The sequence below is a fragment of the Eptesicus fuscus genome, chromosome 7 (genome assembly GCF_027574615.1).
Source record: "Eptesicus fuscus isolate TK198812 chromosome 7, DD_ASM_mEF_20220401, whole genome shotgun sequence".
NCBI classification, from domain to species: Eukaryota; Metazoa; Chordata; class Mammalia; order Chiroptera; family Vespertilionidae; genus Eptesicus; species Eptesicus fuscus.
Genome location: NC_072479.1, coordinates 9,013,237 through 9,039,529, shown reverse-complemented (window position 1 = coordinate 9,039,529; position 26,293 = coordinate 9,013,237).

Sequence of the window (26,293 nt, the reverse complement as noted above, 5' to 3'; positions counted from 1 at the left end):
CCTCATTTCCCCTATGAATGGGAACAAGACATGGATGCCCACTTTCACCACTCCTGTTCCATATAGTACTGGAAGTGCTAGCCATAGCGATCAGACAAGAAAAAGAAATAAAAGGCATCCAAATTGGAAAAAAATAAGTAAAACTGTCCTTATTCGCAGATGACATGATACTGTACATAGAAAACCCCAGATGCTCCATCAAAAAACTACTAGACCTAATAAGTGAATTCGGCAATGTAGCAGGATACAAAATTAACACCAAGAAATCTATGGCTTTTTTTTTTACACCAATAATTAACTCACAGAAAGTGAAACTAAAAAAAAAGAAAATCCCACTTACCATTGCAACAAAAAAATTAAGACACCTAGGAATAAACTTAACTGAGGAGATAAAAGATGGAAAACTACAGAGCATTGAATAAAGAGATAGAGGAAATCATAAACAAATGGAAGAACATACCATGTTCATGGATTGGAAGAATCAACATAATTAAAATGTCCCAAAGCAATACTACCCAAAGCAATCTACAGATTCAATGCAATCCCCATTAAAATACAAATGGCATATTTCAAAGTTCTAGAACAAACTCTCCAAAAATTCATCTGGAATTAAAAAAAGACCCTGAATAGCCATAGCAATCCTGAGAAAGAAGAACAGAGTTGGAGTGATCACAATACCAGATTTCAAGCTATATTACCAAGCCACAGTTCTCAAAACTGCATGGTACTGGCACAAGGAACGGAAATATAGACCAATGGAATAGAACAGAGAATGCAGAAATCAACCCTAGCCACTATGCTCAATTAATATTTGACAAAGGAGACATGAATATACAATGGAGTCAAGACAGTCTCTTCAATAAATGGTGCTGGGAAATTTGGTCAGATACATACAAAAAAAAAAGAAACTAGACCACCAACTTACACCATACAAAAAAAAATCACACAAAAACAAACAAACAAACCTCAAAATGGCTAAAGGACTTAAATGTAAGACAGGAAACCATAAAAATCCTACAAGACTCCATAGGCAACAAAATAGCAGATATATGTCATAGCAGTATCTTTATTGACACAGCTCCTAGGTCAATGAAGACTAAGGAGAAAATAAATACATGGGACTACATCAAAATAAAAAGCTTCTGCACAGCAAAAGAAACCATCAACAAAACAACAAGAAAGCCCACTGCATGGGAGAACATATTTGCCAATGCTATTTCAGATAAGGTTTTAAACTCCAAAATTTACAGAGAATTTATACAACTTAACAAAAGGAAAATAAATGATCCAATCAAAAAATGGACAAAGGATCTAAATAGACAGTTTTTGAAAGAGGACATACAGAAGGTCCAGAGACATATGAAAACATGCTCAAAGTCACTAATCATCCGAGAGATGCAAATCAAAACTACAATGAGGTACCATCTCACACCTGTCAGAATGGCTATCATCAACAAATCAACAAATGACAAGTGCTGGCGAGGATGTGGAGAAAAAGGAACCCTCGTGCACTGCTGGTGGGAATGCAGACTGGTGCAGCCACTGTGGAGAACAGTATGGAGTTTCCTCAAAAAACTGAAAATGGAACTCCCATTTGACCCAGTAATCCCACTCCTGTGAATATATCCGAAGAAACTAGAAACACCAATCAGAAAGGATATATGCACCCCTATGTTCATAGCAGCACAATTCACCATAGCTAAGATTTGGAAACAGCCTAGGTGCCCATCAGCAGATGACTGGATCAGAAAACTGTGGTACATCTACACAATGGAATACTATGCTGCCATAAAAAAGAAGGAATTCTCATCATTTGCAGCAACCTGGATGGAATTGGAGAACATTATGTTAAGTGAAATAAGCCAGTCAATGAAAGAAAAATACCACATGATCTCAATCATTTATGGATAATAAAGAACATTATAAACTTGAACAAAAAGATAGATACAGAGACAGTAAAGCATCAAACAGACTGTCAAATTACAGGGGGAAAGTTAGGGAGAGGTGGGGGAGATAAGAGATCAATCAAAGGACTTGTATGCATGCATATAAGCATAACCAACGGATGCAAAACTCTGGGGGGTGAGGGCATATATGGGAGTGGGGTGTGGGGTGGCAATGATAAGATATGTACACATATAATACCTTAAAAAATAGAAAAAAAAATAAATGTAACCAGTGTCAAAAAAAAAAAAAATTAAAAATGGAACTCCCATTTGACCCAGTAATTCCACTTCTAGGACTATATCCCAAGAAACCAGAAACACCAATCAGAAAAGATATATGAACCCTTATGTTCATAGCAGCACAATTTACAATAGCTAAGATTTGGAAACAGCCTAAGTGCCCATCAGCAGATGAGTGGATTAGAAAACTGTGGTACATCTACACAATGGAATACTACGCTGCTATAAAAAAGAAGGAATTTTTACCATTTGCAGCAGCATGGATGGAACTGGAGAGCATTATGCTAAGCAAAATAAGCCAGTGGGAGAAAGGTAAATATCACATGATCTCGCTCATATGTGGGATATAATGATCAACATAATTTGATGAACAAAAATAGATCCAGAGACAAATGCCGGGTTGGGGGGTGGGGGGAGGTTAGGGAGCAGTCAAAGGTCTTGTATGCATGCATATTAGCATGGCCAATGGACATGGACACTGGGGTAGTGGGGGCTTGTCCGGAGTGGGAATGCCTGGGGGGGGGGTGGCGGTCAATCGGGGAAGGGGAAGACATATGTAAAACTTTAGACAATAAAAAAAGAAAGAAAGAAAAACACACACACAAAAAACAAAAAAAGCCAAAAACTTAGGGAGCAAGGCATGGTCCTTTGCTGGCTCCTGACTCATTGGGAGACCTGGGCCACGCCCCTCTCCTCAGGCATCAGTCTCTCCAGCTAGGAACCTGAGATCACAACTTGGCATGTTCCTTCCACCCAGGGGTGTTGTGCTGAAGATGTTTGCAGAGTGCATGGAGTCTCTCTGATAAAAGGTGCACCTTGAGTACAAAGTATTATTGTCACATATTACACAATGTGGCTAAATATAGAAGTGTGCCATTCTGCTGGAAAGCAGAATGCCTCTTTAGCATTTGTCTGGGAGGAACAAGTGGCCCAGAGGCAGGAGAGGAGGCAGCAGAAAAGCGCTGGTGTGCAGCAGCCCGCCTGAGAACAGGGTGCGGGTAAAGAAAGGGAGAGAAAGGCCCTGGACTGGGCGCCTGGTGACAGTGAGGGTCATGAGCCAGCCAGGCTGGAGCCTAGCTGTGAAGCCTACATGCCACAAGCCAAACACCAAAGCCAGGAATGGAGAAAAGAGACCAAATACTGCAGAGCACATTGCACACACTGAGCTCAATGGCACGGCAAAGCTAGTGGTGGCAGAGAGGACACTGGGGGTGCCCCAGCCGACAGAGGTGCCCCCAAGGGTTCCTATGGGTTTTGATAACTCATACTGTTCTTCTTTACGTCCAAGACCGAGCACTGAGAACCAAGCATTCTCTCCATCCTATGCTTTGACCCCAAACCACCTTCCACTATGTGAGTGGTGTCACCCACAGCCTGAAACTCTGCTTGGTCCTCTTCTGGCCAGCAGCCAATTTTATAGGTGTTTGGAGGTGTCAACTCTGAGATGTTAAAAATAAAAGCAGTCTTTCCATCCTGGGATTTCTCATTTTTGTGCTTATAAATGGGCCCCACTGCAGTTTTTCAACAATGGGCTGATAAGCTCTAATCCGAGCATTTCCGCTGGATCTGGCACAGCAGGAGCAGACCGGAAGCAGATGCCTTCTCAGAACTGCCTGTTTGGGGAGCTGGTCACGTTTTCATTCTATCAGAGCCTCCGCGAATAGGAAAGCCTCAGGGAGGGATGACAAAAGTACAGCAGAGGGGGAGAGCCTCCTGGTAGAGGGCCACCTCACCAGTGGGCAGTGGGTACAGAGAGAGGCTGGGGCGCCTAGCAGGTGTGAGGCAGCCTCCCCTTGAAGGCTAGGAGCATCACGTTAAGGTCAAGGTGTGGAGGGCAGGACTTGGAAACTGCCCTGCAGCAGCTTCCTGGCCTCGGTGAAATGTCCTCATCACCAGCATGAGGTTCTGATTGGTATTAAATACAATATAGTGGCAGTCCCCCTTCTCTGAGGTTTTGCTTTCCATGGTTTCATTTACCCACTCTTAACCAGGGTCCAAAATATTAAAAGGAAAATTCCAGAAATAAACAATTCATACGTTCTCAATCGCATACCGTTCTGAGTAGTATGATGAAATCTCGCACCATCCACCTCATCTGTTTGGGACGTAAGTCACCTCTTTGTTCCATGCCCCATGTTGCATACACTCCACCCACTGGCCACCTAGTAGCTGCCTCAGTGGTCAGGTGCCCGTCGTGATATTGCAGTGCTTGTGCTCAAGTGACCCTTATTTTACTTAGTAACGGCCCCAAAGCACAGGAGCAATGACGCTGGCAATTCAGAAACACTACAGAGAAGCCGTGAAGTGAAAAGGTGTGTATGACAAGCACATGTAGGGTTTGCTGATATCTGCAGTTTTAGGCATCCACTGGAGGTCTTGGACTGCCTCCCCCCGCCCCCCAAACACACACACACACACACACACACACACACACACACACACACACACACACTTTTCGTGCTGGCTCAGCTTTCTTCAATACTGTGCTTATGATGCCAGACATTGTTTTGGGCTATGAAACAAACCTTTCAGGGTTTGGCCAATGTGTGTAGGCCAGGAAAGTAGGTCAGCTTTAATGAACCTCTAAAAAGAAAGGGAGAGGAAGACCTAAGGTCTCAGTAGAAGTAAGATGACATTAGTGGCTGGAACTCAGTTCCCCACCCCTTCTGTTGTCTTAATGGCCTGCTTCACTCATGGCCTCCCAGATAGAAGAATCAAGGGGTGACCAGCAGCAGCAGCAGGGGCTCAGTTAGGGAGCTGGGATCCTCAAACACAGCAGACAGGCAGAATGGAACGTTCACGAAGTCCTGCTCCCTCCTCGCCAGCCACTTCCCTAGAATGTGGGCACCATGAGGGCAAAGACACTGCCTGCTTGGTTCATGCTGTGTCCCCTGGATCTAGTCCTGGGCCAAAACAGAGTAAATATTTGCTGAAAGAACAAATGAACCTGGCATTCTTTTAGTGGTTTCTTTCACTCTTGCTCATGGCTATCAAGGCCCCACACCTATCTACTCCAGAATCCCCACCACCCTACTCACTGTAATTCTCTTCTCTTCTTAGCATTCTTTGCCATCCTCTGTCCCATTTCTAATGAACTATTGGTCTCTAACATGCTCAAAATAACTCCACTAACAAGGACAGAAATTGTTTAAATAAAGCACACAAGTGTAGCTTTTCTTCTCTTTCCTCTGCCTCTCCATCATTTAAAACTTTTAAAGGGAACTTTCCAAACATACAAGTGATTAGGAAACTAGAATAATGACTTCCACCACCAGCACCATAGTCTCAGCATTTACCAATCATCAACATTTTACCAGTCCCCTTTCCTCTCTCCTGACCTCTTTGCTTTTGAGAAGTCTTTTTTGTTGTTGTTGTTTTTTTGTTAATCCTCACTGGAGGATATTTTTTCCATTGCTTTTCAGAAAGAGTGGAAAGGAGGGAGGGAGGGAGAGAGAGAGGAGAGAGAGAAACATCAGTGTGAGAGAGACCCATCCATTGGTTGACCAGAGACAGGGATCGAATCTGCAACCCAGGTATGTGCCCTTGACTGGGAATCGAACTCGAGACCCTTTGATGGGCAGGCCAACTATAACTGCTGGGCCACACTGGCCAGGGTACTTTTGGGAAGTATTTGATTCCTCTAACTTTCTGAGTGCAGTTAAAGAGCCTTCCCTACTTTCAACACTGCTATTAGCCTGTTAGCCCCATGAAGAGGGGCACTTCCTAGCTCAATTGTGTTCTGCCTCACACGTGATACTATTCTACTCTGTGTTGAGAGCTGTTTGAATCAGACAGCTTTTACTGAGTTAAGTGCTGTTATTTAGAATCCAATCTGCCTCACTTTAGATGAGTTATACTATATTTTTTCCTTTCCCCCTTTTTTTATAGGCTAAAAATCAGAGTTGCCCAGTCTCCACCCTCCCATTACTCTCTCACCCCCATCCCATAGTGTGTTTCTTTTCTTTCTTTCTTTTTCTCTAACTATACCCTGAAAGCATTTCACCAACAACTCTTTATTATCTCACCATATGTCACCAGCCCAGGAGACATCCTGAAAAATGACAACAATAATGAAATAGCCTCGGTCCAGGCCACATCTTCTCTATAAGAGCCTCATGTACTGAAACGACCATGAGGCTTGTCAGCAAAGCTCTCCATCCCCTTTAAGTCTGGAAGGACAGACACAGATGGAGGGACATATCTGGGGAAGAAGAACTGTCCTGGGAGTGTCTGCCTCCTAGGCCTTGCTTGGATATATGAACTTGGTAATTATTCTTTGTGTAAAAAATATAAATATAAATATGTATATATTTATAACATGGTCTACAAGCTCAGCTCGGGGATGCTCTGTGTTGGCTGTTTCCTCCTTAGGCAGAGGACAAATATTGGTTGCTTCCTCGCTAGGGTACTGAAGAGCGTGTGGCATTGTTTGGGGATCCCATGAGTGCCTTTCCCTACAGCTGATCAGATACGGGGCCGATGGGAGGGGCCCGGGAAGTTTGATACTTCACCTCCGTACGTGAGAACTGCCTCATCCAATCGGTCAGCTCTCGCTGCAGATGCACCTGCTGTCCTGTGAACCTGTCTCAGCACAGCAGGCACGCCTGGCGATTGGGTTCCAGCATTCATGTTCTCTAGTTACCCAGCCCAGCTCAGCCAGAGAACAGCTCCCCGTGTCCTCCGGACTGTGCTCAGACCTTCCCCACCCGCACAAATCCCCCTAAATGTGAACAGTAATAGGCATGGAGCCAGTTGCTGGGGCCAGTGGACACAAAGGTGCCAGTGGCTGAGTCAAGCTTGTCTTCCCCGGGGTCCTCTCTTTAGTGACCCCCTCCCCCCCCCACACACACACTTTTAGGCTCTCCTCCATCTGCCGTCAGAGGCTTCTGGTGAAGACAGGGGACCAGGCCCAGCCCTCAGCCCCACCCGTGCCTCTCCCTTCCTTGGGCTCCCTCACCTGCACGTGTGTTCAGTGCCCAGGTCCTCGGGGCGGCGCTCAGCCAGTGGCTCTTAGAGGACAGAGGCTCCCTGCCGAGGTGCCGTGTTCATCTGTGAGCCTGCCCAATACCCTGCCTTTCTTCATCATAATAGTGGCATTTTTGAGTGCTCATCGTAAGCCAGGTGCTCTATTTGAATTAACTGAGGGGATGAGGTAAGGTGGCCGGGGCGGGGGAGGGGGGGCAGGTAGGGTAATGGTGCTGAGTGAAGGAGGTACTGGCAACAAGATGGGCACAAAGGCATTTTCAGTTCTGCTACCACCTCTGGACCCCGAGACACCCTCCCTCAGCCCTCCCTGCCCCAGTCCCTCCAAGTAGGACCAGTGCTGCTGCTTCACGGACACCTGCGGGGCTCTCGCGTGACAGATGCGGAGGCGCTTTGCGAAGTTTAATCCTCTATTTAACTGTGATCTCTAGTGAATGAATTTTCCTGGGGACAAGTCTTTCAGCTTTTCCTATAACTCTCTCCCTCCTTGCTAAGCCTTTTTTTTTTTTTTTAAATGGGAGAAAAACACCTGTGTGCTCTTTCCTTTTCCACCTTTCTCTAGTTAGGATTAAAAAAAAAAAAGGCAGCATAATTTTTTGAATGCCTCACAATTGAACATTACATGGTAAAAAGTTCACAATTCATAGTTAAAATTCATATGCAAACCAATTTCCTTAACCTAATGGCTGCTTACACATATTTCTGTCTTCGTATCACTGTTAACTTTTCATCTCTCCTGAGCTTGCTCACCAGTCTCTGAGAACATCTCTTGGTAAGGGCCTCCACATCAGTGTGAAACCCTTAATTTAATTAACACCATTACAGCTTCTCAACAGGGTAAATGAGATAAACTAAATTTACACCAGGAAGGAAAGAAATTTATTTTTCTCAATTTAAATAAAAAAGATAGCCTTGCAAAAGCAACAATTTAATATTCATCATTTTAGGGATCATGGAAAGTCCTGAATCAAGAGGTCCTGAGGTCATGATCTTTGAAAGGCTCAAAATAACTCCAGAAACGCTGACAGCAACATTTCAAAAAAGACCCAAGAAGCAGAATATTCCCTAAGAAATGCAAAGTGACAGGAGTCTGTAAAGAGGGATGACACATAGTCAGAAAGTAGGTTTGACACTGGTGATTCACACGTAAAGGACGCCAGAGCTCGTTTTCAGCCATTTCAAAGACTTTTGGTCAATGTGCTGTTCAACTCATGAGAATGTATCCAGCACCTTATTTTTTAGGACCAGATTATTGGGGATGGGGGATGGAAGGCAAGAGATCCAGGACTTATGATTTAAAGTAAAATATAAGCTAAGATGATGAAAACCAAATGGTTCATGGTTAGTAGTAATTAGGGGTAAATGCAAGCGGTATGCTGTGACCAAACTGTGTCGGTTGATGGGAAGGCGGCTGGAGATGTGCAGGTAGAAATACGGGGAAGGGGCCTGGATACAACAGTAACGCCAAGCTGGCCCACATGCCAACTGTGCCATGTTACTGGGGGGGAAATATCCCACCTTGATTCTAGAATGTGTTAAAAAAGAAAACTGGATATGAGAAAAGGAGAAATAGTCGCTTTGTTATGCTTTCCTGTCGAACACTTATGCAATCACATGCCATCTTGATTATTATCCTTTTGAAAAATAGGGAAGAACTTGAGACAGCCCAGAAAGAGTGACACCCATGAAGAGAGAGAATGCAGATGGAAAAGAGGTCTCATGAGGAAAGGTTAAAGACTCAGGACCATTTAACCTAACAAGGAAAGATCAACTGCTGAAATGTCATTGTTCTCAAACATATTGCAGGTTTCTTTCAGGAGGATGCTAGTCAGATGTTTCCTGAGTATATGGAGGCCAGGACAAAAAAATGTAGATGGAAATAGGATCAATAAGTAAATCTTCTGTTCCCTACAGACCAAGGCAAAGCGCCTTCAGAGTGCATGCAAGGCCCCATCTCTTGTTAGTCTGGCATCCTGCTGCAAGCCCCTCCTCTGCTGTGCACGCCTTCCACACAGGTCCCGCCTTCCACACAGGTCCCGCCTTCCACACAGGTCCCGCCTTCCACACAGGTCCCGCCTTCCACACGGGTCCACGCCTTCCACACGGGTCCACGCCTTCCACACGGGTCCACGCCTTCACCAGCCCCAACAGCAACTTCCACTTTCCTCTGGCCCTTTCATCATGGATCTGGCTCCCACATCAGGAGCTCTCAGCACAGTGCTGGAACAGAGTTTGAACCCAGACAAAGGTGATTAAATCAATGAGCAACTTAAGAGAAAATACTTAATGCCAAGAAAAAAAAAAAAGTGAAAGATCTCCAATAAAAAATTGTATGTGAAATGCATGTGTTGTGCTCTATAAACTTCTCTTCATCCCCCTCACAGTGTTCAGTCAAACACACAGTGCTCACAAATACTTTGTGAAGTTGGTTTTCTCTTTGGGAATATAATTCGGTGCATCGTGCTGTTTCAAGGTGAATGGGGGTAGGGTGAAAACCCGTACCTATCCAACACTGGGTAACACTGGAAAATCCATTTTGCTTCTCTGAGGAAATCCCGCTGTCTATATCTAGATTCGAATTCCTCAAAAGGAATTTTCTTGAATTCATTTTCCTGCTGATCCAAAAAAGGGTGGTTGCGATTAGCAGCGCGTACTATAGCTCTTTCCATGTAGTAGATTTACAGCAGAGTCTTGGGATCTTAGGGTAATTAAACAACATGCCTGTTTGGGGTGGCAGCCATTCAATTATTCTGTTACATTGACCATCCATCCATGTGCTAGTCCACTTACGGCCATCTGCCCAGAGATTTTATTTAGAACATATTGCCCTGGGAGCCACACCGCTTCCAGGGAGGCTGGGGGTGAAGCGTCTCAAAAGTTATTAGCACGCCCACTTGACCTAGGCGGGCTGCCGGGGTGAATTTCACACACAGAGAAGACAGTGCCCGCAAATGGCCCCTCTCCACTGAACCCCTTCAGTAAACGCTATTTCCCTGAAGCCACATGGCTCCCAGGCAGCGGGGCTGGAAGGGAGCCTGAGAAATCAAATGGTTCCTGTCTGTCTGGGCAGAACAGGGCTCACCTGGGGCAGAGTGCTGGGCGCTGCTCCTTTGCTGTTAAATGGCCACATGCTCCCATTACATCTTCTTTTTAGTTGTTTCCAAGCCACGTTCCTCTCCACAGTAATTCTGGCTGTGTTCACCTGGAGATACATCAGACCCCACAGCTTCTCACTGTGCCTCTTACCCCTTTGCCAAATTTATGCAAATTAAGAATACCCCCAATCTGGTTTGGATTGCCTGTGATTGAAAAGTAATTGGGTTGTTATATGCTAATTTGTATGCTAATATTTCCCCCCCTAAGATAGGAAGACCTGAAAATGCTAATGGAGAACTCTTCTGCTAGCAAGGATTAAGAGCAGGGAGGTTGGAGAAGGAGAAGGGAGAGGGTCCAATGGGGCAGGGAAATCCAGGAGGAAGCTGGCTTTTGGACATAGTGAGGGTTTTTGTTTGTTTCTTTATATTTTATTTTCCAAATGTTCTGGGATGACTATGTGTTACTGTTATGGGCGGACAAAATGAAGTAAAATACGGAAAGAAAAAACAATGAACTCAGAACAGAAGTAGTTGCAGAGCCCCTCGCGGGAGTGGCTGCAGGGGAGTTCCGGGGCTGGTGGCCGGTGACGGTGCAGTCAGCTCTTACGTGGTTGAGAGAACCATGGTTCTAACCTGGGCTTCACCCGTTTCCCTCACTGCCCCCAACCTCTGCCTCAAGCAACCACCAATGTCCTCTGTTTCTATGCCTTCAGTTCTTTTAGATTCCACATAGGTGAGGTCATGTAGTATTTGTCTTTCTCTGTCTGGCTTATTATTTCACTTAACATAATGCCCTCCAATCCATGTTGTTGCAAATGAAAGGATTTCTTTCTCATGGCTGAATTATATTCCATTGTGTGTATACATACAGGGGTGAGCAAAAATAGATTTATAGTTGTGAGTGAGTGAAACAGAGTCTATTCTTGTATTATTACTTATTTATTAATTACTGTACTTCCCATATGAACATTTGAAAACCTACTTTGCCCATTTCCTATATACATACATACATACATACATACATACATACATATTGCTTCTTTATCACCCATAGTAAACACTTCTGTTGTTTCCATATTGTAAATAATGCTGCAATGTACATGGGGTGCTGATATCTTTTCAAGACAATGATTTTGTTTCCTTTGGATATATACCCAGAAATGGTACTGCTGGATCATATGGTAATCCTGTTGTTAATTTTTTGAGGCACCTCCATACTGTTTTCTATAGTGACTGCATCAATTTATATTCCCACCAATAGTGCACATCCTCTTGTCTTTTTGTTGCTAGCCATTCTAATAGGCATGAGGTGACATCTCACTGTGGGAAAACTACCCATATCTTTAAACACCAGCACGTCGGCTCCATGAGGCATTCACACAAGGAGAGGCATAAGAACTGACCTGGCCAAAGCCGCACAGCTCCCCGCGCTCCCCTGTGAGGTCCAGCCCTCAGAAGAGACCTCGTATGCCTCTCCCATTGTGTCTGGGTCACAGTGTTTCCACAGCCACGTCCTGGCCTGTCCCTGAGTGTCATCATGTCTAGGGCCATGTTTGGAAGCACATGGTGAATGACTGACCAACAGACAAACCATTTGCCTGGTGTTAAAACCGTGCTCCTGCACAGCGAGGCAGTGGACTCACTTTAAAGACAGCCGGGTCACAATATCTCCTGCAGGGCCCAGAGAGCAGTGTTGGTGACGCCCACTGTGTCCCACGGGGCTGTGCTTGGAGCTGCGCTCATTTCTCCCGCTGGGGAGGTCATGCGGGTCAGCCCACGTTCTAGACCGGTCATGGTTTGTCTAAGGATCAACCGGCCCCTCTTATTCCCAGCCAGGGGAGACTCAGAGGTGTGCTCTGGACAGGTCTCTCCAGCAAGCAGACCAAGGACACCAGTAAGAGCAACCTGGCGCCCTGTGCAGAGAGCAGCTGCTGTGAGCCCGCCCAGAGGAGGGATGCGTCAGAACCACTCAGACTGTCTCCCTTCCCTTCAGGTTGGCTTGGCTCTGCTTCTTATGTGCTGTGGCCTGGAACTCGAGTATGTTTGGCTCATCTTTGTCATTCTACCTGTGCCCCATTCCTTGCAGGGTCCGGCTTCAGATGGGAGACAGGTGGGAAGGGGGCTTCCTCCCGTTCTCCTCTATGGTCAGAAGCACCGGGTTTTCTCTCTGGAGACCTCCTGATCCAGCTGGTACTGGGAAGTGAAATTCTCCGCACTGGCCTGTCAGGCACTCAGAGCACCTCTGTGCTGAGTCCCGATCAAAATCGTGGTCAGCCTCTAGGCAGAGAGGACAGGCTGGCCACTTCTCCCTCCTGGGTCTGTGGCTCCTACGACATCCTCCCACATCCACAGCTGAGGACTGAAGACCCACATCCCTAAATTTAAAGTGGGAGCAGGAAAGGAGAGAAGTACTCTTGTTTTTAGTCCAAATGAAACTTGCCTTGAAAGAAAACAGGCATCATATCTCAGAGGCACCTTCCTTCACATTTCCACATGTGGACCTACTCTGCCAAGGCCCGTGCAGCAGCTAACAGAGGTCAGGTCCCTGGAGGTCACTGCTGAGGGAAAGCAGGCCTTTCCCATTCTTCCCCATCCTTCCCCGTCAGGAGGCTGCTCAGAGGGCAGACTCACAGGCAGGAAGGGGTAAACACCAAGACTGGCCTACAGACATTTCTGAAGCCTCTAGTAACTGTTTTGAGAGCTAAGGGAGGTCTGGAAACCAGAAGTAAATTATGGGTGTCATTTTCAGCTGCTGAGTTAAATTATTAGTGTTCTCTCATTGAGTGTCATCCTGACCACTGACGTTATAGGCTTGGACTTGCAAAGACCTGTGCCCCTGCCCAACTGACCAGGTCCAGAGGGAAGGGTCTGGTGCTCTCTGAGGGCCCCTGACTTTGCAGACCCCAAATGTTCCTTTGGAGCGAGGAGCACCTGAGATCTCCACCATGCTGACATACCCAGGGCTGGCAAATGGGTGAGTGTCAGCCCCACCCAGCCCTACAGTCCATATGCCCACAGAAAACAGGGTGTTTGCAACTCAGGATGAACTCATTAGAGTGTGTCCTATGTCTAGGAACAAAAAGCTCTAACTGTTAAAGAAAGAGCGATATTAGATTCCTTTGCCTTGCTCCTTCATCCCCACGTTAACCACTTTGGACTCATGTCCTAAAGCAGGGGTGGGGAACATCCGGCCCTTGGGCCACAGAAGGCCCTCGAAATCATTTGGTCTGGCCCTGCCAAGGCATTGGGGTGAGTTAGTTAAATGTTTGACCAAATATAGCAGGCTAACTTTTAAGTTGATAATTTTGTACGGCCCATGAATGATGTTATAAAAATCCAAATGGCCCTTGGCAGGAGAAAGGTTCCCCACCCCTGTCCTAAAGGGACCAGATCTGGGTTCCTTCGAGGGATCTCTGTCTGGGTGTGTCTCAGCTTCTCTCTTTCTCTCATATACCCTGCATGGATCCACCCCCACAATCCAGTCTCATGCATAATTCTCTTTTCAGTTCCTCTTAATAATTTACTCAGTAACTAAAAACAAAACAAACTAAAAAACCACCCATAATTTGCTCCCAACTACCAGTTTCTTTAGCTCCCAAACAGACACAAGAACCTTCAGGAGTCTATGCTGTGGCCCTGTTGGTCCTCACAGCCTCATGCTCTCCACCCTCCCAGAGGTGAACAGTTGGCGTGTGGAATATTTAGATCTTTCTTTCTGCTTTTACTCACTGCTGCCCCACAGCATATCCTTGCACTGGGCAGCTCAGTAGCTCTCCAGAAAGTGGGTGGACAAGATCAGGGAGAAAAGGAATATTCAAAGTCAGATCTTTCTTGCCACGGCTCTTATAAAAATGTTTTAGAGCTGGAGGATTTTGAAAGCAATAACACAAATATGGTATTGTGAGTTCATTTAAAGGTTTGAATGACCCATGCTGAGTATTTCATCATAGTCCCCAAAAGGGGAGTCTGGTTATACCTTCAATTTCCTAATGAACAGCACTCTGTGAACACAGAAAATCCAGAGGAGAGCTGTTGATGCTGGAGTGCTTTTCCCTTCGCACACTGCATGATGCACAGTGCAGCGTTGACAATGTAGTAGATCTCACTAAATACATTCAGGTCTTTGGGCTTAGCTTCATGTTGCCAAAACTATACTGTATCTCAGCTCCTACTCTAAAAATAATAACGTTTTAGAAAGCATTTCATTATTTTACTGCGTGCCAGGTTTTGTGTTGAGCACTTAATAGGCATTAATTGGCTTATTTCTTACAGCAGACTTGGGAGATATTATTATCACCTTTTTATAGTATGAAAAACCAACGCCCAGAAGGCTTAAGTGTGTTGCTTACCATTTCATAGCTAGTAAGTGGTGTGTCTGTGATTTGAACCCACATCTAGCTGACTCGAAGCATATATCTTCAACCACTATGAGTAAACATGGTCTTACCAGAGCATAGGATAATAGTCAACCACGCAGTGCACAGAGAGGTGGTGGCTGTTTTAAAACACAGGAGTCCCAAACCCCTCCTGCAGCTTCCCTTTCTTGCAACTTAACCCGGCATGCCCCGATAATTTCCATAGTGTCTAAAGGGCACTGCAGGGCAGGAGGCAGCATTACATTTTTATTAAACTCCCTGCTTTCTTTCTAATAAAAATATTGAGGCACAGCCAGTGCAAACCTTACTCCAAGTTAGTGATTCAATATCCCTTGATGTTACAAATGTCTTATCGACTCTAAGGTTTGGGCAAATTTCATAGAAGAGGAAATTAAGCTCCTTTTGCCCATCCCAACGGGCCAAGATGTTGAGAATTCCCACCCCAAGGTTCAGAATGGCCTGGACAGCAGAGAGTAAAATGAAAAATCATCTCTCGTTTACGTTTTTTATTTCTTTTGAGAGCCAACTACATCGATTTTCTTGCTCTCTGACAATTTCTTCTCTGTTTGTTTAAGAAAACTCCCTGTTGCCTTTTCATTTCTAGATAAGGCACAGCCCTTGCAGGTTTCTGAAGACAAGTGGCCTCATTGTGCAGACCACCATGCTAGTTTCAGGCAGCGAAGGGGAATAACTTGGGCAGCCTGGCTCTAACCTGGGCAAAGGTTCATATGAGCACAAACATTACTCCACCCAGTAATTACCAGCCTTTCCTTGAAAATATTTTCAGTTTAGAGTCACCAGTGGCTGGAGCAGATTCCAGAACTCACTAAAATATCAGTAATACCAGCTTTCCCAATGGTGCTGCCATGGGTGGTGGTATTAGAAGCCACATGATATTCAAAAAAGAACTGCTCTGACAATTATGGATATGGGGATGGAGAATAAACTCTGCCCACCCTCCCCTCTCTTGGAGCAATATTTGCTGGTTTAGATGACTTGAAAATATTTTCTCAAGGCTTGGTTGGTCTTGAGCAAGACAAACACACTCACAGAAATGGTTCTCACTGTATGATATAAATTGCTAGTGCCTCAGGCTATCATTATGCTCAGTGTGTTTTTCTCTCCATCTTTTCTTATGCCAACATATTGGAATGATAATATTCCTATCCTGGTGCTTAAAGAGCAGTTCTAGGAACGAAATTATAATGATAAGCATTGTCAGCCAGCCCTTCCTTTAAAGAGAGAAAATTCCTCCCAAGTCTTCCAGAAAGTATGGGTGTTTCTATGACCAGAATAAACCTATCGTCATCTAAAAACTAGGAAATAAAACATGTGAGGAGATTCTGCATTAAATGGTGACATTGAGCTGTTCTGGGAAGGAACTGTTGATGGTAAAGCTTCGTATGATGCATTCACTCAGCCATCCAACAAGCAATTAGAAATTGACTTCTCTCACAGTCTGTGCATGCATGAGGTAAAATTTAAAAGGAAGCAGAAATGTCGTCTGAGTCCAGGTGGGACCACTGAGGCTGGAGACCTCACATTCTTATTGGCAGGTATGGGGAGAGAGGAAGGGCTGGGGTTAGAGGAATAAGCTGAAACGAATTTGGAAGCATTGAAGAAAACAATACCCTTGTGTCAATATAGCAGGTGTTGTGCCAACACACTTAGGTCCAGAAATTGATTGCACATTGGCATAACGGGGAAAGCCTGGTTCCTTTGCAGTTTCTCTTTTCAAAATACCTGGAGATTTTCTAGTGTGATGTGCTTTCTTTAAAAAGCTATTATAGCTGAAACCGGTTTGGCTCAGTGGATAGAGCGTCGGTCTGCGGACTGGAAGGTCCCAGGTTCGATTCCGGTCAAGGGCATGTACATTGGTTGCGGGCGCGTCCCCCGGTGGGGGGTGTGCAGGAGGCAGCTGGTCGATGTCTCTCTCTCATCGATGTTTCTGGCTCTCTATCCCTCTCCCTTCCTCTCTGTGAAAAATCAATAAAATAAAATAAAAAAAAATTAAAAAAAGCTATTATAGTTATAAGCTGCATTAATTGGAAATATAGTGTCAAATAATAAGTAATAATAACAATATACATTGGTCAAAGAACAATTGAAAGATATGTTCAATTCAAGGCAATGTAAGATGTATAACATAAATCTAGAGAAGGGTGTAGATGCTGAGGGCTTTAGAAACAAAAGCAGACATAAAATGTTGGAAGACTCTGAGTGTTTACATTGGTGTGGAGAAAACTAAGAAATACTATTTTCAAATATTATAATTGTGAGGAAGAAGTAACGGATGAGATTTATTTTAGTAAAAGAGTAGGAGCAAAGAGTGAGGAAATGCCGAGGGCAGGGCAGAAGGAAGTAAATAGGAAGGAAGTGGTAAGAAATCAGCTTTCTAAACAAAGATTTCTCACAAACCAAAGGGCTCAGTATTGGAAACGGCACTCTCCAGAGACAGACAGCTCTTTGTCCTCCAACGGGACACAAGTTATGTGGCCATTTGTTGGGGCGGCGAGGAAAGAGTTCTAGCATCAGGCAGATGTTAGCTGTCTAAGGTCTTATTTGTTAAGCAAAAAGCTTCACCGCTGAAGGCTTTTCTGAAAGAAAGGGTTTATTTAGCCACACGCTAGCCAGTAAAGGACAGGCCCTGGGGCACACAGTCTGAGCCACCAGCAGGGCTGGGTGGAAAAGAGGAACACGTCTGCCTCCTGGGATTGATGGAGCTCTTTTATACAATGAGTTTGGAGAAGAAAGTTGTTTTGAAAGCCTTTACATTGGCTAAGGGTGGGACGGGAAAAGGTGAGGCAGAGAGCATTCTGGGATAGGTGCTGGGAGCTGGGATAGGTGCATAGTCCAAAAGGAAGAAGTACTTGTTACTTGTTAATTGGCTATAGGCCACAACGTGAGAAGTTTACACTTAAGCAGGACACAGCAGCCTCTGATGGTTGGCTGTTCTCTCTACCTAATAGCAGAAATAGCCACCTGGAACTTAATTCAAAGTTTCAACATCCACTCAGGAATGTAAATAGTCTTTTGTTTCTGCCCACAGCTGTTAACTGGTTAACCTCCCTTGTTTCTCTCCCCCTGTTCTTGGGCCTGCTGTAATTTAATTTAGGAAAAAAAAGTTTTCTCTTATCATATCCCTCTCTAAGATTCCAGGTTTCTGTGATGGGCCAGACCTACAATTCTTCTGCTAAGAACCACTGGTAGCCTGGGCAGGAAATGGAACACAAATACATGAGCTCATTGATTAGCGTGCTGTCAGCAGATGGGCCACTCCAGACTCATTAGTTACATCCCAGCATGTTTCTCAGAGAGAGTTGTAGACAAGGGACCTTTTTCTAAAGTAACAATGGGGTCAGAGAGTGAGACTGGCCAGGTCATCATGCGATGAGTGCTCTTTCTGTGACAAATATGAATGAGGGGTTGCTAGGTTACTGGTGACAACTCCCATCGAAGATGCTAGGTGCAGCTAGGGAGAAAGGATGCTGACATACGCAAAACTCAAGAGCAAACAGTTGAAGAAAAGAAGGATATATGAGCTCAACCCAAATAGAGTGTTTCCTCCAGGTACTGACTGTGAGAATGGTCTGCTGTCCTTGTGCTATGTCAGTGTGAACATGTAGGAAACATAGACACACACAGAATGGTAACTCAAATTGACTGCATCAGATTTTTATCTTTTTAGTTTTATTTATTTATTTTTATTGAGAGAGAGAGAGAGAGAGAGAGAGAGAGAGATGTGTGAGAGAGAGAGATGTGAGAGAGAAACATCAGTCCGTTACCTCCCATAAACACCCCAACCAAGGATTGAACTTGTAACCAGGTATGTTTCCTGACTGGGAATCAAACCCACCACCTTTCTGTGCACAGGATGACACTCCAACCAACTGAGCCACTCTGGCCAGGGTGGTTCATCAGATTTAAAAAATATATACATATTGGTTCAGTTCAGTACAACACAATACATGGGAGTAGAACATTTTAGTTAAAAAAAATTGTTTGCTTCCTTACTACACCAAGCACTCTTTGAAGATGGGGACATGCCCTATTTATTTTGTTATCACAGGAGTTTAGCATAGTGTCTGGCAGAGTAAAAGCTGCAATAAATATTTTGTATACTAAACAGAAATGTATGTTTTGGATGATTGGTAGGTTGAAGGATCTGGGCAAGACCACAATGATTTTGACTTTCTCTGGTTTTCTCCTGATGTTCCAACGAATCTCCCCTTTGTTCTACATGGACAGTTATTCTCTGAAGCACCTGACTCCAGCATATGATCCTCTCTAGCACCTTCCATGACAACCTCCGTTGACGTACTTGCTTGCTCATTCACTCAAAAAACGTTCATTGAACCCTATTTGTGCCAGGCACTGTGCTAGGGCTGGGCTACACATAAATAAGACCAGTAACATCCCTGCTTCCTGAAACTGTCCTCCTGTGTCAGTGGGGGTGGGGGGAGTAATGGCAGTGAGGGTTGAATACCTAGTATCAGTTAAACAGAAAAAAAGGCTTCCTTCTTAAATGACCAATTGAGATATACTGAGATAGTGAATGGACACAGCTTTCAAAAGACCTCTATTGGAGGTCTTCTGTGCTTTGGTATGTCTTTGATTAAAAAAAAAAAAATGTCCAGATAACAAGAATAAACACAAACAAACGCCATGCCCAGAAAGGCTGAGTAATCCTGACAGGATCTGATCCAAGATTTAACTACTTTTTTAAGCCAAAAGAGTAAAATATGTACAAACACCATTCACACTTGACTTGACCAAAGCCATTGTTATAAAGAGTATACAGAGGAATTGTTCTGACTATCAAATGTTCAGAGACTCATTCTCTCTGTACCTGCCACCTCCTTGCTCATCAGAGGTTTTGAACAGGTCAGCAAATAGGGAGAGATTTGCAAGGGTCACTGAAAACACACAACAGAAAATCTGATTAAAATTGGGTCATCTTGTTACTAAAAAAATGGGCCCTCCTTGCTTATATATATAGACAAGAATGCCAAAAAAAGTGATGAGAGAAATGGAAAGAACAGAGTTGAGAAGAGAAAGCATAAAGAAGGTGGATCCAGCAGAGCTCGAAGAACAATTAAAGTCAGAAAAAGGCTGGAAGGAAGGGAACCTTGGATAAGAAAAAAAGAGGAAGTGGGAAATAACAAAAAAAGAGGAACGAAACTTTTTAGTCACTAAGTTCTGGCTGACACTTGCTGGAAAATAGGCATGTCCTTGTTGATCTGTGGGAGCCACTGCTGTCCAGCTGCCTGAGTCCCCGGGGAAGTGTCCCCTGATGTTGGAGGCAGTGATGGATTGAATGTCACCAGCTGGATCCTGCCCACATGGCAGACACTGATGCTGGGGTAGCCCCAGTGCAAAGGAAACCCAGATACAGGTGCAGATGGCCAAGACGCAGTTAGTGTCTGCGACATAATTAATCCCTCTGAGATGCATTCTTGGGAACGTTTCGCTTCCTCTTTCTCAATTGGTAAAGCAAGCCATTTTAATATTGCCTAATTATCCCCACCCACACGGTGTATTTTGTATAGAGGCAACATGAAGAATGAGCTGGGCAAGGTCCAGCCCACGCTGCGGAGACAGGAGGGCTGAGGTGCAATGCAATCCTCACCCCATCTCTTTAAATGGGGGCTGGAGGAGACCCCAGAGAGGGGTTTGTGCCTGCCTTACATAAATATCGCAAGGGTTGGTGTGATCGTGTTGGCAAACTCTCTGTGCTGCGAGAGAAAGAGAGTTACAAGGCTATGATTTTATTATTTATAACATGGCATGTGCTTATGTTAGAGAAGTCGTATGCAAAGTGTGTGGTTGGTATTTCACTCTGCTCCTGCAGAAAGCTCCTGCTGCACTGGGGACTAGCAGCTTAGGTTTCTACTCCACATCAGAGAATGGTGGAGCAGAGAAGCTTTGATGAGAGCAGCTCTATTGCCCTGTGAGATTTGCCCCAATGGGACAGCTCAGCTCGTGAGGAGGAAATCAGACAACAATGAGAGTCCGATTCTCTCTGAGCAAGATGCTGCTAAGCGGAAAGATCAATAGCAGGAAAAATAAGATCAAACCATGCCTGGGCTTTAACACCTTGGGAAAATAACCGGGAGAAGGAAACTTTATTAAGACTGCTCCATCAACCCTGCCCATTCCTGTGAGGCATCTCTGCTTTAAATATTCCAGCCCATTTTAGAGAGCAGAGGCCAGCTAAGGGCAGAATAACCTTGCCCTAAATGAACATCCAGTCAGTTATAATATGTATAATGAGAGAGGGATTTTCTGGAGGAAGTGTGTGAGAAGGTGGCCCCTCCAACTCCCACCCACAGACAGGTTCAGGACTCCTGCACTGCTTCCAAAATTGAGAAGAAAATAGAATATTGCTCACAGTGGAACCAGGACCAGAATAGTCACCAGTGACTTGGAGAAATTATGCAAGATGGGGATTTTTTTTCTATATATTGTCCTTAAAAATACCATAAACAAATGATGATGAAGGTATTCAGTACTAATCCCAGCGAGCAAGAACAAAATGCTTTTTGGTCTTTTCTTCTTTTCATCTCATTTTTACCATGTCTTGGACAGCTGTGAGCCCTCCCCGCCTTGCTCTGACACTTTACTGCAAAGCTCTAAACATTGTTAGAGGTGCATCATATTCAAGGTGAACCAGTTCAGCAAGTACTTCTTTTTACCTATTTTATTGAATGCCTTATACAGGCTCCATGCTCTCCTGAGCACTGGGAGATTCAGAAAAGAAAAACACTCTCTGCCCCGTCCCTAAGGAGCTCACAGACCTGCCAACATGCACAAAGTTATTGAAGACTGTGTCACAGGTAATAATAAGCCAGTGTCAAATGCCCGGGCCATAGAAGAGATGCTGCTTCTCCAATCTTGGAAGACAGTCCTGAGGCAGACATGGCCACCCTCCCACCACCCACCATGGTCCCAGGGTCCCACTGAGCCCAGTGCTCACCCAGTCACAGGAATGGTCCCACCTCTGTTCTTAACACCTGGACTTGAGATAGGAAGTGTGTACACAGCCTGCAAACTTTGGCCTCCCCTCCCCGCAGTGCAGCTTCCAGTCTTGCCCCATCCCCCACCTCCTGTTCCTTCTATTGGGGTGGTGCTACTCTTCTCTACCTCAGAGGGCTGGCCTCTCACAGCTTCTCTGCTCCCCTAGCCAAGAATTGTGCTCATGGTTTCATTTCCCCAAAAGATAGTTTGCTACAGTGATGGAATGCACAGGAGAAATAAGGTTAGTTTGCAACCCTTTAAGATGTACAAACAACAAAAGTATGAGCCATGGACCCGAAATAGGAATAAAGGGGCTGACATGTCGTGAATTCGGAGAGCTTTCAAGTGCATTTCTAATGCAAAGAGAAGGGGATAAAAAGGAGGAGAAGGAGGAAGAGGAGGAGGAGGAGGAGGAGGAGGAGGAGGAGGAGGAGGAGGAGGAGGAGGAGAAGGAGAAAAATGAGGTTTGCTTCTGGCCTCCTGGCTTTGCTGCGTTTTTCTTCATCCTCAGGCTATCAGAGCCATCCTGAGCCAGCAGCTGCCCTACCTGGGAGAGCCAGATCCGGACGCTCTCAAATGAGCTGAGCTGCTAAGCTGCCTCCTAAAATTTCACCCCATCTCATGGCCTGTGCCCTTGTTAGGGACCTGGACCAACTCCTCACTTCCCCAACCAAGCCTGGAGTGGTATTTGAGAGAACCTGAGGGGGAGTAAAAAGAAGGTGGTTTGGTAGCAGTGAGAGCCCCAGATCTCTTCGAGCTGTATCACTCTTGGAAGTCATTTAAGGGGAAGAGGCAGACGGCCCTAAATGATTGTGCCAGTTCTACCTGCCAGTGCAGGAGATCGGTCCAGGTCTCCTTTGTCAAGTCCAGAGCTTTTCTCTGACAACAGGCAAAATCCCATTCCCCTACTGCAGCCCAACCAAAAGGCCACCTACTCTGAGATGCCATCTAAGCCCCAACCTCATCTCAGCCCCGCCCAGTCCCTTCCCTGTCCTCCACTAACTGCTCCATAGTTCTCGGTACTTATGTCACCCAGTTCTGTGAGAAGGTTTTACTGTTCCATTTGTCTTTGCATCCCTCAGAGTGTCCCCACCACCCTGCTTTGCTGGGGGTGGGTGCTGAGCACTATTGGTGGCTTCTTGCCTGGTGGGGACACAATACCTGCCTCACACCATTCAGATCTGTCCATTCCTCTGCTGATCTGCTGCCTGGGTCGGCCTTGCTGCTCCGCTCCCTAGTACCCCCACCTCTGTTCTCTCCTGATATCTGGTTGATGTACTGTCACTGCTCGCTCCCAGGTTTCTTCTGGTCCAATATAATCACTTACTGGTTGCCTACCCTGTGGTAAAACAAACAAAAGTGAAACAGAAACAGGGCCTCCCCACCCCCTAGGAGCCTGACTGTCACCTGCTGGGTCCTGAAACCTGCCCCAGGTCACAGAGCAGGGAGAGTCTGTCCTGTAAAGACAGTGCCTCCAAGTCTGCTAGACACAAAAATGGAATCTTGTAAGCATACCACTGAGGGGCTGAGGAAGACACAGGGCCGACAAAGATATGGAGGCTCTTAGTGGACCACACACAGAATCTGAGCCACCTACACCTGCCACCTTGATTTTAAGAGGCATTAATGAGCTCCAGGTGAGCTGCCTCTAAGGGCTTCTAATGGCATCCAGAGTAAGGCTCTGTTATGCAGCCCAGACTGCCCTTCTCACCTCACAAATGCATGTCACTGGTCTCAAGGGACGGGTGAAAGGAATGATGGATAGATTAGACAATGCTGCATTTCTGGTAATTGAAAGTGGGAAGGACAAGTCAGCTCTCAGCTAAAGTATACAGTTGGAACATGGGTCCCCCGGGGCTACTTCTCAAGTTACCACCTGAGCTCACCCCTCTCCCCCAGCTCATTCTCTAACTGCTGTCCAGGAGGAGAAAGGCAGGTCCCTTCACAGGCCTCTCATATTCTCTCCCCAAGCCTGCAGGCCCCACCCAGCCATTGTCTCTGTGTTAAAGGATCACTGACCCTGGTGACCTCTGTCGGGGCTTCCCAGCAAAACCACCTCTGATAAAAGCAGCCCAAACAGCTAAGCAGTTAGAAAATGGCAGATGTCACACACAATGTGTGGGCCTGCAGGAAACAGGAAGGTGATAAGTATTTGGCAGCTGCACTGCACACCCCCAATGTGGCAAAGGTCTCTAAAGAGGATGCTTACCTCTAAATGTGTCCTTTCCCCAATGGGCACCAAGCCACCTGGGTCTAAGAAACTGATCAGCTCTATGTAAGCTGGTTCCTGGCAGCCTGGAGAGGAGGTGTGGGCACCTCTCCGCCAGGACCTGGGGCACTATGGTGTCATCCCAGGACTTTGCAGAACTGCAGACACATTAAACCCTCTGAAACTGGGGAATTTGGATTTTAAAATTTTTTTGTTAACTTTTATTTGGAAATAATTTAAAACTTCTTGAAAAGTTGCAAGTCTAAGACTAAGGCAAAGAATATCCACCTGTCCTTTATACCCATTGTGAACATTTTAACCTATTTGCTTTATCATTTCTCTCTCTCTCTCTCTCTCTCTCTCTCTCTCTCTCTCTCTCATCTCCCCCTCCCCCCACACACACTCACACCATTTGAAGGTTAGTGCCATCGTGGTCCTTTGCCCCTCACAACTGAGTTTGTACTTCCCAAGAAAGGGACATTCTCCTCCAAACCACAGAACGGGAAACAACCTCAGTAAGTTTCACATGGACACAAGACTTTTGGAATCAGTCTGTTTTAACTCTCCAGGTGAGCTCAATGTGCAGCCAAGTGTGAGAACACTGGGACCACTTAAACTTGCCTAAAGATCTGGGTTCCTGGTAAAAAAAAAAAAAAAATCACAGAGAAGAGGTTGATGGCCAGATCAGATACTCCAGCTCACTGGGACTTAAAATAGAGCAACCCAGCCACACACATTGCAAAATAGTCATGGGGATGTAAAGTACAGCATAGGGAATATAGTCAATAATCTATATATATAAAAAGCCAGCAGCCGGAATTCTGCAATGACCTGAACGACTGGTCACTATGACGCTCACTACAGCCAGCAAACTGGCCTGATAGGGGTGGGGCTGGTCAGCCAACCTCCCTTATACCCTCCCCCTAGCTGGCCCTGCCCCTGATAGACCTCTCCCACCCTGATCGAGGGCGGGGCAGCCAGCCAATCCACCCCCCTCAAATCTTTCCCCTGGCTGGCCCCTCCCCCAATCGGCCCGCCCCACCACGATCAACCTGCAGCCCCTCTCCCCAGTCAGCTCCGCCCCCAATCAGCCCTCCCCCACTCCAATCAGGGGCTGGGCTGGCCGGCCAACCACTCATGGCCCCTCCCCCAGGCCACTGGCCCTGATCGGCCACCTCCACCCCATTTGGGGGAGGGGCCCTTCAGCCAATCACCCTCAGCCCCTCCCTGCAGCTGGCCGGCCCCCGATCGGGCTCCAATTGGGGTGAGCATGCCAGCCAACCTTCCGCCATCTCCTCCTCCCAACAGGCCCGGCCCCAATCTACCCCAATTGGGGCCTGGCTGGCTGGAACCTACCTGTGCACAAATTCGTGCTCTGGGCCTCTAGTATTATAATAACTATGTATGGTGCCAGGTAGATACTTAAAACTTTGAGGGAAATGTAAAGTACTAGGTATACTGGTTAATAATGGTGGATTTTGTAATCAAAGAAAACACGGTAATTTCAAGAGAAACATCAAAAGTGCTTTATTCAAAATAATGTCCATTGCTAGCTACACATTTCCCCCATCTTTCAGGTAATTTGTGGATACCGTCCCAATAGAACTTTTCTTGTTTTGAGGCAAACCATTCAGAGACCCAATTTCCCACTTATTCTTATGTTTTGAAGTGCTGCTCAGAAAGTTCATGTGCCATCAATCGGAACAAGTGGTAATCTGAAGGAACAAGGTCTGGTGAATACAGCAGGTGGGTTAATACTTCCCAGGCGAGATCTTTTAACGTTCTTTAACTGGTTTTGAAGTGTGTGATGGTGCATTATCATGAAGCAAAATTACTTTGCCGTGTCTTCTGGAACATTTAAAGCATGGTTCAAATTGATTATTTGTTGTTGGTATCAATCAGTATTTATGGTTTCACCTAGTTTTAGAAGCTCATAATACACCACACCTTCCTGATCCTACCAAACACAGAGCATTGTCTTCTTTCCAAAGCAATTTGGCCTTATAGTCAATGTTGATGGTTGACTTGGATCAACCCATGATTTTGTGCGTTTGGGATTCTCAAAATAAATCCACTTTTCATCACCAGTCACAATTCGATGCAAAGAAGACTTTCTTTCATGCCATTGAAGCAACATTTTACTGATGACTTTTCGGTTTTCCATTTGTCTTCCGTCCAGTTGATGTGGCACCCATTTTCCTTCCTTTAAAATCTTTTTCATTGCTTGTAAATGATCAGATATTATTTTCTGAGCAACATTTAATCTTTCTGCAAGTTGTTTTTGAGTTTGACATGCATCTTCATCCAATAATGCTTGTAATTGTTGGTCTTAAAACTTTTTCAGTTGACCTGGACGTTCTTTGTCTTTCACATAGAAATCATCACTTTTAAAGTGTTCAAACCAGCATTCACAAGTATCTTGAGATG